Genomic DNA, 13,043 nt, shown 5'->3' with positions numbered 1-13,043 from the left:
AATTATGGGAATTGTAGTCCAACAACATCTGGGGGCCCAAGGTTAAGAAACCCTGCCCTAGACAACCGCACAAGTCTGTTTAGTGGCTGTGTACATACTTGCTTTTTCTTACCAATTTGTATCTTTCCGTCCATCCTCCATTTATTTGTGGGGGGAGTTATTTATTATTTAATTTATATACTGCCCTTACAAAAAATGGCTCAGGGCTGTTTACATCAAAATCAAGAGTTAGCCTATTTTTCTTTTTAATCTTCTGTGAGTCTTGCTTCTGTCTGCCAATATTTTAATTGTTTTGATTATTTTGGCTTTTGTAACTTTTGTAACTTTGTTATTTAATAACAAAGTAGATAAAATACAAAATAAATGGGGTTAATAAGCTTTAACAGATAATGTTCAAAACCTAAGCCCATACCAATATCACACCATGGTTCATTGAACCCACGTTGATCCCAGATGTTTCTAGGACACTTTCATGACCTCTAAGTTCTGGGTCTGGCTTTTAACATGTTACCACCAACCAGCAGAAGACACAGGTTGGTAGCGTCAGGGCAGGCCGAAGGTCAGTCTCAGCAGTGCAGTGGTGGAAACAACACCACAATTGCTTCATGATCAAAACCACCACAGACTTTTCCTGTGTGAGACACTTACTAATTTAGTTAGAACTGACCTAGAGTTTCACTCTCATGCTCTCCCCTAGTTTCTGCCTCCCTTTTTGAAGATGAGCAGAATATGCTCCCATGTCCTGCAGTTGCAGAGACCCTGAGATGCGGATTGGGAAAAGCCTTGTTCGAATCGTGCCTCTCCAAATCGCACCTTGGGCATCCGATCACAGTTATTCCCTTACGCAATCGAATCCCTCACTAAAATTTGTTGTCAATTGTTTTTAACTGTTGTTAATGTTTGGCCTGGTTCTACAGAGTTTTAACTGTTAATTAGTTTTATGCTGATCTTAAAGGTTTGGTCATAATTATTAATTGATTTTAATTGTTTTTACTTTGATGTAAACCGGCCTGAGCTGTTTTTGGAAGGGCGGTATATAAATCGAATAAATGAATGAATAAAGAAATAATCAGTACATACCCACCTTAAGTGGCGCAGCGGGGAAATACTTTACTAACAAGCAGAAGGTTGCCGGTTCGAATCCCCACTGGTATGTTTCCCAGACTATGGGAAACACTTATATTGGGCATCAGTGATATAGGAAGATGCTGAAAGGCATCATCATCTCATACTGCGCGGGAAATTGCAATGGCAAACCCCTCCTGTATTCTACCAAAGACAACCACAGCGCTCTGTGGCCACCACGAGTTGTCACCGACTCGAGGGCACACTTTAACCCACAACTATTACAATTATATTTATAAACCACTTTTCTCAAAGCAGTTTACATAGAAATTAAGTAAGATGCTTAGGGGGAGAGCTGGTCATGAGGTAGTGCACATGAACTGCCCCCTTTGCTAAGCAGGGTCTGCCTTGGTTTTCATTTGAATGGGTGACTACATGGGAGAGCTGTAAGATATTCCCCTTAAGGGATGGGGCAATAGTTCAGTGGAAGAGAATCTGCATGCATGCAAAAGGTCCCAGGTTCGATCCCTGGCATCTCCCGATAGGGCTGAGGGAGCCTGAAGCCTTGGTGCACTGCTGCCGGTCAGTGTAGACAATCCTGAGCTAGATGGACCAAGGGTCTGACTCAGTATATGGCAGCTTCCTATGTTCCTATGGTTTCCTATCCCCAAAGAGCTCTCACTCGAAAAAGAAAGATCAGGTATATACCAGCAACAAGCACAGGAAGGATGTTGTGCTGAGGTTGTATAGACACAGTCTCTTCCCCCGCCCCGGGCTAAATAGAAGAGAACTGCCACTTTAAAGGCGTCTCTTTGCTTCGGTTGAATTTCGGTGCCACCCTTCAATAAAAAATATTCATAGGAAACTGCCATATACTGAGTCAGACCATTGGTCTATCTAGCACAGTATTGTCTTCACAGACTGGCAGTGGCTTCTCCAAGGTTGCAGGCAGGCATCTCTCTCAGCCCTGTCTTGGAGAAGCCAGGGAGGGAACTTGGAGCCTTCTGCTCTTCCCAGAGCGGCTCCATCCCCTGAGGGGAATCTTTTCCAGTGCTCACACAGCAAGTCTCCCATTCAGATGCAACCAGGGCAGACCCTGCTTAGCTATGGGGACAAGTCATGCTTGCTACCACAAGACTAGCTCTCCTCCCTTTTCCATTCCCAGAGCCACTCGCAACAGCAAGGAACAGACAACCATACGTTTTGTTTGCATTCTCATTCTCTATCTCCTGGATGGGCCCAGATAAGGGGAACATAGGAAGCTGCCAGACTGAGTCAGATCCTTGGTCCGTCTCTATACCTGTATGGCCTACTTTGACTGGCAGCATCTCTCTCCAGGGTTTCAAGCTTAGAGGTCTTTCCCAGAGATGGGATCCCCTAGAATTCTTTTAAGTGAGGGAAAGAGTTTTGTTTGGAGCCAAACTTGAAATCTTGAAGTGATGTGAAATTATTTAATAATTCCCCCCCCCTTCCAAGCATTCCATGGCTTGTTATGACTTTTGAGCCATGTTTAATTCACAACCCCACTGCCAAATGTCTCCCAGAATGGACTGCAGGTAGAAACTGTTTCAGACAACCAAATGCACGCTCTTGTGGCATTATTAACTTTTCCGTTTTTCCCAGCTGGGGAAACCGAGACTCCAAGAGGGAGGATTCTCCCAGCGAGGCCGCAGCAGAACACCGCTGGTTTGAATCTGGGTCTCCCAGTTTGCAGGAAGTGAGGAATCTACTTTTGCCAACCCTGCAGAAATGCCTGCAAGAACCAGCATCGATTGCCAGGTAATTCTTAAAAACAACTAATTATTTTATATTTTAAGTAGAGGTATTTTCATTCTTCCTCTCCCCGCCCCCATGTTACTGTGCAAGGATTTACGGTATCATTTTAAGGGTTCGCTTATCATCATGTATACACACACACACACACACACACACAAACTCTCTGCCTTTTGCATTTTGCATTGTTGAATTACAACACACACACACAGAATGCTGGAGATTGTAAATGGCTCGATATTGTGAAAAACAGGTTTGGAGCCCTGTTAGCCCCCTGCTAACTGGGCAAAGGGGCACCTTTTTTCAAGTGGCAATTCTCTTTATTTAGCAGGAGGAGAGCAACTGGCCCTATCCACCCCCAGCACAGTACCTCCAGTGGCTGTTGCTGGTGTCCACCTTCTGTTTCTTTTTAGATTCTGAGCCATCTTTATTTATTTATCATTTCTCTGTGTAAACCACTTTGGAAACATTTGTTGAAAAGTGGTATATAAATATTTGTAGTTGTCATCGAAAACTCTTTTCTCATACCTTTTGTTAGGTAAACCACTTTGAGATTTTTTTTCGTGAAAAGTGGTGCAAAAGTGGTACATGGGGAGAGGACCTGGCCCTGTCCACCCCCAGCACAGAACCTCCAGTGACTGTTGCTGGTGTCTATCTTCTGTTTCTTTTTAGATTGTGAGACTTTTGGGGACAGGGATCCATCTTATTTATTAATTTATTATTTCTCTGTGTAAACCACCCTGAGCAAATTTTTGGAAGGGTGGTATAGAAATTGAATGAATGAATGAATGAATAGTTATTGTTATTATTAGGAACATAGGAACATAGGAAACTGCCATATACTGAGTCAGACCATTGGTCTATCTAGCTCAGTACTGTCTTCACAGACTGGCAGCGGCTCCTCCAAGGTTGCAGGCAGGAATCTCTCTCAGCCCTCTCTTGGAGAAACCAGGGAGGGAACTTGAAACCTAGATGCTCTTCCCAGAGCAGCTCCATCCCCTAAGTGGAATATCTTGCAGTGCTCACACATCAAGTCTCCCATTCATATGCAACCAGGGCAGACCCTGCTTAGCTATGGGGACAAGTCATGCTTGCTAAATCTGGACCTGAAGACCAAATTCCCCTACTCCTAGATATGTGAAGATACCCCCATGGGGCTGGTGCCCACACAGAGAATCCTAGAATTTTAGAGTCGGGGCAAAACTTAGAGATCAACTAGACCATCCACTGGCAAGGAAATCCCAAGCAGGTGGTTCGGCTTCACACATTTGGTGACTGCAGCACTAAGGGCTAACCTGCCTGTCTGCATGAGGCAACCCTGTTCTGAGCACCTGCAAAACAATACCTTTTCCAAACAAGTCCATTGGCACAGTCAGGCAATTTCGCTGTTATTAAGAACATTATATACTCCTTTTCAACAACAACAACAACAACGTTATCAAAGCAGTTTATATGGAAAAAGCCTCTGAATGGGTAATATACATTTATATTACATATAAATGTAATAAATAAAAACAAATAAATAAATGAGCAGCAGTAGCAGCAGAGGAAGAGTTCCCTGCCCCAAAGAGGCTCCAATCCTAAAAAGCAATACCAGGTTGATCCCAGCAAGGCACTATTTTGGGAGAGCAGAGCTCTCCCCCTCCGAGAAAGCCACCATTTTTTTAAAGTGACAACAAAGAAAGCTCTCAAAGCTGTTCATATGCAAAAGAAGATGAAGAGTTTCCTGCCCCAAGGAGGCTCCAAACCTAAGAAGAAACACAAGGGAGACGCCAGCAACAGCCAATGGGGAGGATGCTATGCTGGGCTGAAGAGGGAAAGTTGCTCTTCCCAAAATGGAGGAAATCACCAAAAGGTGCTTCTTGGCCCAGTTAGGAGGTCTGTGTTCCAAACTGGGCGCCCCAAGAGGGCCAGAAGTCAGATCCTTCCCTGTCCCCAAAGTACTCGCAGTTTAAAGATAAACCCAAGGGGGAAAACACCGGCAAGAGCCTGGGCTGAAGAGGGATGACTAAACTGGTGGTTTGGGACTACCAGGCCTACCTCACAGGGTTGTTGTGAGGAAGCAAGCTTGGGGGATACATTTTGCACACAAGCTCCTTGGAGAAACGAGAACTATAAATGCTTTGGGTGTACCAAACACTGAACCTGATCAGTTTTGAGCCCTCCCTCCCATTATTAATTTGTACAGCGCTAAATAGGAGGAAACCGCCTTCTGAAACGGGGTAGGTAACCCTGGCTCTCCATCGGTGGTTGAACTTTAATTCCCATCATCCCCAGCCACGGCCACCCTGATCTAAAAAGGTGTGTCTTTGCCCAGTTAGCCGGAGTATGAGCGTGCGTGAGTGGGATGACCCACCCCGTGTTAGTGGCGAGGAGGAAAGCACTCCGCCCATGGGCAGGGGCACTCTCAACTCTCTATTTACCCACAGGACCTCAAACAGAATTGCGGGGTTTACAGCCTGGGTACTAAGATTCCCCACCAACACCTGGCCGTCACCCCTGCCGCCTCACCCCTCCATCAGCAATGGGTCACCTTTAGCTAACACCTCCCTCCCCCCATTCCCCCCCCACACACACCCAAGTCAGATGTGATGAAGGCAGCAGACCCAAGTCAGATGTGTGCATGCGGTATCATCGAGACGACCAGCCGTGGCCCCCCCTCCCATCTCTCAAAACGGGGCATCTCTGTCTCCGCTCTTCTCTTTGGCTGTATCATCTCAAGGTTTTCGAATCCCGACCTCCCCCCGCACCGCAGAGCCCAATGCGGACCCACGGTGTGCCACCCCCCGCCGCACAAAACACACCCCATAACAGGAAACCTGTGCCTTTGCCCCGACTCCACACAAGGACAATGCCTGGCCGCTGAACGGGAGGAGGGGGCGTGTGAGGCTCGGTCCGCGCACGAAGCTCCCCTGCTGCAGCTGGTCCAATTTCCACTGCTTCCTCCATCGGCCGTCCCAACTCTGCCACCCCAAAAACCGCCCGCCTGAAGCCGCCTTCCCACCAGCCCTCACGGCAGGGCCGCCTTGGCGCGCCTGTGCCTTTGTGGCCGGCCCCAGATCTGGGAAGGCTGCTTTTCCTGAAGACCCACACATGCAAACCTTCCACCCCTCCCGGCCCCCATTTCCATCGCCTCCTTTGTTGCCGGTTCAGCGGGAGGCGGCAAGGAAATGTGCCCCCCTCTCCCCAGCCCGGTGTGCCTCCCGTCCTTACCTCTTTTATTTGTGCCTGCCTGGCATGCAGATCCTGCAACGGAGGAGACGATAGGCCCCACCACCAGACCCACCCTAGCAGAGAAGCAGCAGTGATCCGGGGAAGCGGAGACAGCCACTCCCTTAGGCTGGAGCTAGTGTTGCATCCCAGGGTGACAAGGAGAAATGGAACCTAGGGAGGTAATGGACAGCATGCAGCAGGGAGGATGCTGAAGGCGCCTGCCTGCCAGCATCCATTCAGTCCGTCCCAGGTTCCAGATTCCGTGAGGGGTGGCTGCTGCAAGGGGTTCTCCAAGGAGGTGGCTGGCTGGCTGGCCAGGCGAGATCTCCCAGCTCTCTGTACGCCTGTCGCCCTGGCTGGCTTCGCAGGGTCTCTCTCTCTCTCTCTCTCTCTCTCTCTCTCATCCCTTGCATGGAACAAAAGGGGAAGCGGCTGAGAAGCCAGGAGAGGAGAGGGCGGGGAGGGGCCTTCCAGCTGTTTTCGCCAAGCCTGCACACAATTTGGTGGCTTGTTTCTCGGTTTCTCGGGCTGGAGCGCTGCAGCAGAACCGAAGCGGGAGGGTGGGAAAGAAGGAACACACCCCAGAAGATGTGTTGAGCACAGGGGTGCCGGATTCAGGCACAAGCTGCAGCAGAAGGCCGCACATTTGGAGAGGCTCCTTCGGACACAAAGAGAGGGGTAGATTTCCATTGTAAGCAGCCCAAAGACTTACAGCGCGATCTCAGATATGCAGAAACCAAGCAGACCCTCACCATACTGCCCGTATTTAGCCGAATCGAAGACGACTCGGAATTTAAGACGACGAACCCCCCCCACACACTTTAAAAAGCAGATGGTAAATACAGGTTGTACCTGCATTTGCTCAAAAGGAAGAGAACTCTGAATTTAAGACGGCCTGCTGATTTCTCATATTAAAAATCTTGGGTTGGGGTGGGGAAGAACTAGTCATGTAAATATATGGCATTTTACAAAGAAAAAGAGAGTGGGTCTCTGCCCCCAGGGCTTCCAATCTGCACTGAACTCTGTGCCATGGGCAACTTCAGCTGCCAATTTCTGCATCGCATCTATATTATGATAACATTTCCATGATGAGGCCTTTGTTGAGAAGCGATATAGAAGTCAAATCAATAAATCCATAGCAGCTGCTGCTAACTTGCTACAGACGAATGGCTGATAAGACACAGTGTCGAGCAACCCTAGTTTGGATCCCCACTCGGCCATGAAACTCACTGGGTGCCTTGGGGCCAGTTGCTTCTCTCTCAGCCCAACCTCCCTCGCAGGGTTGTCGTGAAATTGCATTACATAATCGTGCAAACCACTCTGGCCTCCTTGGAGGAAGAGTGGGGTAGAAATGTAAATAATGAAGTCACGCTGTCCATGAACCACCAATAAAGGACAAATTTCACAAATAAAGCGAAGGCAAGAAATGTATTACCAACAGCCAACAAATAAGACCAGCCAGCATCAGGCTTATGGGGATCCTTAGCCACTGGCTTCTGGTAGCCTCTTTAGCAGTTCGGGGGTCCACCCTGGCTTGCATTTGAATGGGAGGCTACCTGCGTGAGCACTGCAAGATCTTCCCCATAGGGGATAATGGGAAGAGCATCTGCCTGCCTGCATGCGGAAGGTCCCAAGTCCCCTCCCTGGCAGCATCTTCAAGAGAGGGCTGAGAGAGATTCCTCCGGTCTGCCACCTTGGAGAAGCCGCTGCCAGTCTGGGTTGACAATACTGAGCGACATGGACCAAGGGTCTGACTCGGTATATGGCAGCTTCCTAGGTTACTAGGATAAGTTTCCTAACAAGTGTCGACATCCACTCTGCTCATACAGCAGTGCTGAGATCCAGAGCATTGCTGTGCCAGGGTGTGTGTGTGTGTGTGTGTGTGTGTGTGTGTGTGTGTGTGAAGCAGCAATCTTTGACAGTTACCCCTCCCTTACGAAGCCCCTTGTGCAAAAAAAAAAAAGTGTTCTGAAGGGTTGCGCAGCCAACACAATGTGTTGCTACATTGGGTTCATGACCATGGGAGTAACTATACTAGGGCAAGGGGAAACAGTTGTCTGGGGGCCCACTGCCTTGCCCCCCTCCCAGAGGCAAGTCACATGACTGACTCCCCCAGCCACACACCCGCCCGGGCTTCCTTCAATTGTATTCATCCTCCGAAATGGATGTGAGTGTTAAGACCTGGAGCTACCAGAACAGCAGGCCTTTCTCTAGTACCATTAAATGACTTGCAGCGTCCACCATTTACAAAACCTTTTAGAAAATAATTTAGGATGATGTTCTATTGTGGCACATTGGTTATATATATATATATGCGCTTTTTGTTACCACTATTCAGCCTCATTTAAGATGTCTTTACTTCACGAGCTGAACTTCAGTGGGGGGGTGCCCATTTTAAAATCTTGTCTCCGGGCCCACGCCAACCTTGCTACACCCTCTGTTCATGACAGAAGGGTGTCATCTTTTCCATAACTGGCCATTGATGGCCACTGATCAAGTTTGATTGGTCAATACAAGTTATTACAAAAACTTAAAATGCTTGTGCTGTTTCCTTGTGAGGAAACTGAAGTTTGCATCTTGGAGTGCCATGCAAGGATACATGGAAACAGTGTCCCGGAAAAGCATATCTTGTATACAAATAAGCCCTGTTTGGAAGTTATGTTCAGTGCACATTGATTGATTGATTGCTGTCAAGTCAGTGACAACTCTTAGCAGCCACACAGATAGATTATCTCCAGGAGGATCCATCTTCAACTTGGCCTTGAAGGTCTCTCCGTGGTGTATTCACAGCTGTAGTGATAGAGTCCATCCGTCTTGCTGTTGGCCGTCCTCTTCTTCTCTTTCCTTCAACATTTCCCAGCATTATGGACTTCTCAAGGGAACTGGATCTTCGCATCATGTGCCCAACGTATGATAGTTTGAGTATACCTCCCCAATATAGGAACATAGGAAGCTGCCATATACTGAGTCAGACCATTGGTCTATCTAGCTCAGTATTGTCTTCCCAGACTGGCAGCGGCTTCTCCAAGGTTGCAGGCAGGAGTCTCTCTCTCAGCCCTATCTTGGAGAAGCCAAGGAGGGAACTTGGAACCTAGATGCTCTTCCCAGAGTGGCTCCATTCCCTGAGGGGAATCTCTTCCAGTGCTCACACATCAAGTCTCCCATTCATATGCAACCAGGGCAGACCCTGCTTAGCTATGGGGACAAGTCATGCTTGCTACCACAAGGCCAGCTCTCCAACAAGGGACACCTTATACCAATCATAATAATCAACAGAACATTTGTAATATATAAACTGCTTGTATTGCAAGATATAGTCAAAACATGCTCCTATCTTACTCCCAAAGGTAAAGAGATTTCTGAACTACACAAACACTCAATTAGTAATAAATATAAGCACAGAACAACATAGGAGAACCTTCTCAAAAACTGCATGACAAAAAACAAAACAAACCAAGCCCACAGCTTGTGTTATGCTTACACAACCTCTTCCACTGTCTCTAGCAAATTCTCTTGAACAAGCAAACACAGTGCTCACTCATACACCAGCCTTCTCAAACTCAGCTTATATACCCACTGACAATCAGTTGTGATTGTAAGATTGAAGGTGTGCTAGCAATTCTCCCTAATCCTGAAAGAACTTACAATTGTTGAAAACATTGGTTTTACAGTGCTGGACATAGAGGAGAGCTGGTCTTGTGGTGGCAGGCATGACTTGTCCCCTTAGCTAAGCAGGGTCCACCCTGGTTGCATATGAATGGGAGACTAGAAGTGTGAGCACTGGAAGAGATTCCCCTTAGGGGATAATGGGGCCGCTCTGGGAAGAGCATCTAGGTCCCAACTTCCCTCCCTGGCAGCATCTCCAAGAGAGGGCTGAGAAAGAGTCCTGCCTGCGACCTTGGAGAAGCCGCTGCCAGTCTGGGTAGACAATACTACTGGGCTAGGTGGACCAACGGTCTGATTCAGTATATGGCAGCTTCCTATGTGCCTAATACAATAGCCTCTGAAAGCCAGCATGGTATAGTGGTCAGAGTGTTGGACCAGGACCAAGGGTCTGACTCAGTATAAGGCAGCTTCCTATGTTTCTATGTTCCTTGCAGTATATTTCCATCATGATCAGAGAGGGCAGGCCTCTGCACACCAGGTCTTGAGAACATCTCTTTTACCTGCTTGCGGGTTTCCCAGACGGCTACTGCGTGAGGCAGGATGCTGGACTGAATGGGTTTTGGGCCTGATCCAGCAGGGCTTTTTTTCATGTTCTTAGGAGCACCCGTGGCTCTTTTGCATGGAGAAGGTCCCACATTTTGATCCCTGACAGCATCTCCCGGTTGGGTTGGGAAAGACTCTTGCCTGAAACATCGGAGCGGCGCTGCCAGTCAGAGTAGATAATGCTGCCCTAGATAGACCAAGGTCCTGACTCTGCAGGCAGCAGATGTGTAAGCTGACTGGTCCACCATAATTGTTGGAGCTTCTCATTTGGGTCTGTTTTTCGTAGCCAAGCCGAAACTGGTGGGAAACGTTCTGTCTGGTGTTTTCTTCTTTGCAGCCCTTTAGGTTTTCACCGGGAGCTTCGCTTTTTCCGTTTGAGCGTGGTGGTTTTCTTAATGTGGGCCATATGGGCGGGGTGGGATTAGGTGAAGAAAACTGAAATTGCTCGCCTGGGAAGATTTGGTGCACTGCATTGGCGAGCAAAGATCAGCATTTTGTCTAGGAAGATTACGCGTAACTCAGAAGATATTAAGATATTTTAAGATATTATTATTAATTATTATTTATTTAATTTATATACCAAAGGCTTTAGGCGGTTTACAAAAAACACAATAAAAACAGAATAAAACCAATTATCAAACAATTAAAATTTAAAAAATTCAAAAATGACCACAATTAAACAAATTTAAACAGCAATTAATTTTTTTTTAAACTTTCAGAGATTATTAAAAAGCCTGGTATTATTTAGGGTTACCGGCTCATGGTCACCCTGCCCGGCTGAGGGGAGGACTTGAACCCAGGTCTCTAATCATTGTCCTGCATGCTGTGTGGATTTGCTGTTTGGAGAAGGAGAAGACAGAGAAGATTATTTATTCTTATTACTGTTGTTATATGCATTATTAACGACATATGAAATGATATTATTGAATGATATAATGATAATGATGACAAATAAATACCCTTGGAAAGGGCCCAATAATTAAAGTACCAAATCCAGTCAATAACATCTGGTAGGCTGTGTGTAAATAGCATAACAACAACAACAACAACAACAACAACAACAACAAAAGGAATCCTGTTTTTTAAGCAGGAGGCCACGTCAACCAAAGCATTCTACAGTTCTAAGCCACCAGCTGGCAAAGGTTCCTCCTTTCATGGCTCCAGAAAAGCAGCTCATATTAAATTCATGAAAAGCAAAGTGGGAGAGAAGGGAAGGGGGCCCTCGGGGGTCTCGGAAGTAAATATTTCCTGGGGCCACTGGGGTCTATCTCTGGTCCGCGACCACCAAACCAAGGGAGAGGCAAGGGGGTCAGACAGGAGGTGAGGAAAACCCTCAGAGGGCTGCGAGGGGGCGTGTGGGGTTCCCCTCCGGCCAGAGTCATAGGAACCTAGCAAGCTGCCATATACTGAGTCAGACCCTTGGTCCATCTCGCTCAGGATTGCCTTCACAGACTGGCAGCAGCTTCTCCAAGGCTGCAGGCAGGAATCTCTCTCAGCCCTCTCTTGGAGATGCTGCCAGGGAGGGAACTGGGAACTTTCTGCTCTTCCCAGAGTGGCTCCATCCTCTAAGAAGGGGAATCTCTTCCAGTGCTCACACATCAAGTCTCCCATTCACATGCAACCTGCTTAGCTGAGGGAACAAGTCAGGCTGGCTACCACAAGACCAGGAGAGCTGGTCTCGCAGCAAGCATGAATGGCCCCCTCTGCTAAGCTGGGTCCACCCTGGTTTGGATTTGGATGGTAGACTGCATGTGTGAGCAGTGCACCGTAAGATATTCCTGGGGCCGCTCTGGGAAGGACATGTGTGTGCTGCTGGCATGCAGAAGGTTCCAAGTTCCCTCCCTGGCAGCATCGCCCAACTAGGGCTGGGAGAGACTCCTGCCTGTAACCTTGGAGGAGCCGCTGCCAGTCTGGGTAGACAATACTGAGCTAAATATAAAATAAATAAAATAAATTAAATAAAACAAATCCTGAGCTAGATGGACCAACGGTATACCGAGTCGGACCACCGGTCCATCTAGTGCAGGATTTATTGTATTTATTTATTGGTAGCGTCCTACGTTCTGATTGTTTAGCCTCTGTCATCCCCAAAAGGGGAGACCACCATGAGACACTCAGTCTGAGCGGTATATAGGTACGCTACATAAAGGAATGAAATAAAAAAGGATGGCGGTGAACCAGAGTTCAGATCTCACCGTAGCTGTCATGGAGGTGGTCGTGAGGAAGCCGCAGTGTCGGTTTCTCAAATCTGCCAAGCGGGAGCCAGAATTAGAGGGGTTGGAAGACGCCCCTCTCCCCCTCCTGGCCTCCAGCAGATGTCAGTGCCGATTGGGTGGGGTCTGAGACCCCACCTTGACTCCAGTAGGGTGTATTTGTTATTTATTTATTTAACATATTTTGTATACTGCCCCAAGTTTACAGCACAACATGAGCTCATGAGCTCATGAATTCAAGAGGGTGCCCCCGAAGGGGATAATTTGGGTGCGAAGTTTTGCAAAACAAAATATTTCTTATTTCGTCCACTATGTGGACCTTCGTCCTCCAGCATGGCAGACAGGGTGCACAGATGCCCCCTCCTGGCAAATGCCACGGATGTACACTCTCATGAATGAATCCTGCAGATAATTTTTGCTCCTTGCCATGTGTACAGCAATGCAATAAGAATTTGTCCTCTGAGCATCCGCAGGGCAGGCAGGAATTCAGTGGGGCTGGGCTGTGGAGATGAAAGGATCACAGGAGCTTCACCGGCTGGATTTCTGCCTGCTCAGGCTGCCCGCCCTCCA

At 47.7% G+C, this 13,043-nt stretch overlaps 1 protein-coding gene across 3 annotated transcripts in view; it reads right to left on the bottom strand.

Moving 5' to 3' along the window:
• The window catches only part of CLIP2 (CAP-Gly domain containing linker protein 2), a 63,277-nt gene extending 56,773 nt beyond the window's left edge, over nt 1-6,504 (bottom strand). For 2 of the 3 annotated variants that reach the window (XR_008311830.1, XM_053275217.1), the window contains exon 1: nt 6,052-6,504. The gene's annotated coding sequence lies outside the window, so the exon portion shown is untranslated. The remainder of the gene's footprint in view (nt 1-6,051) is intronic. The other variant, XM_053275220.1, reaches the window with a different exon arrangement.
• Nucleotides 6,505-13,043: the final 6,539 nt, after the last annotated feature.

This window comes from Hemicordylus capensis, chromosome 12 (genome assembly GCF_027244095.1).
Source record: "Hemicordylus capensis ecotype Gifberg chromosome 12, rHemCap1.1.pri, whole genome shotgun sequence".
Lineage (NCBI taxonomy): Eukaryota > Metazoa > Chordata > Lepidosauria > Squamata > Cordylidae > Hemicordylus > Hemicordylus capensis.
The sequence above is the reverse complement of the archived record's forward strand: the minus strand, read 5'-3'. Positions and strand labels throughout refer to the sequence as shown.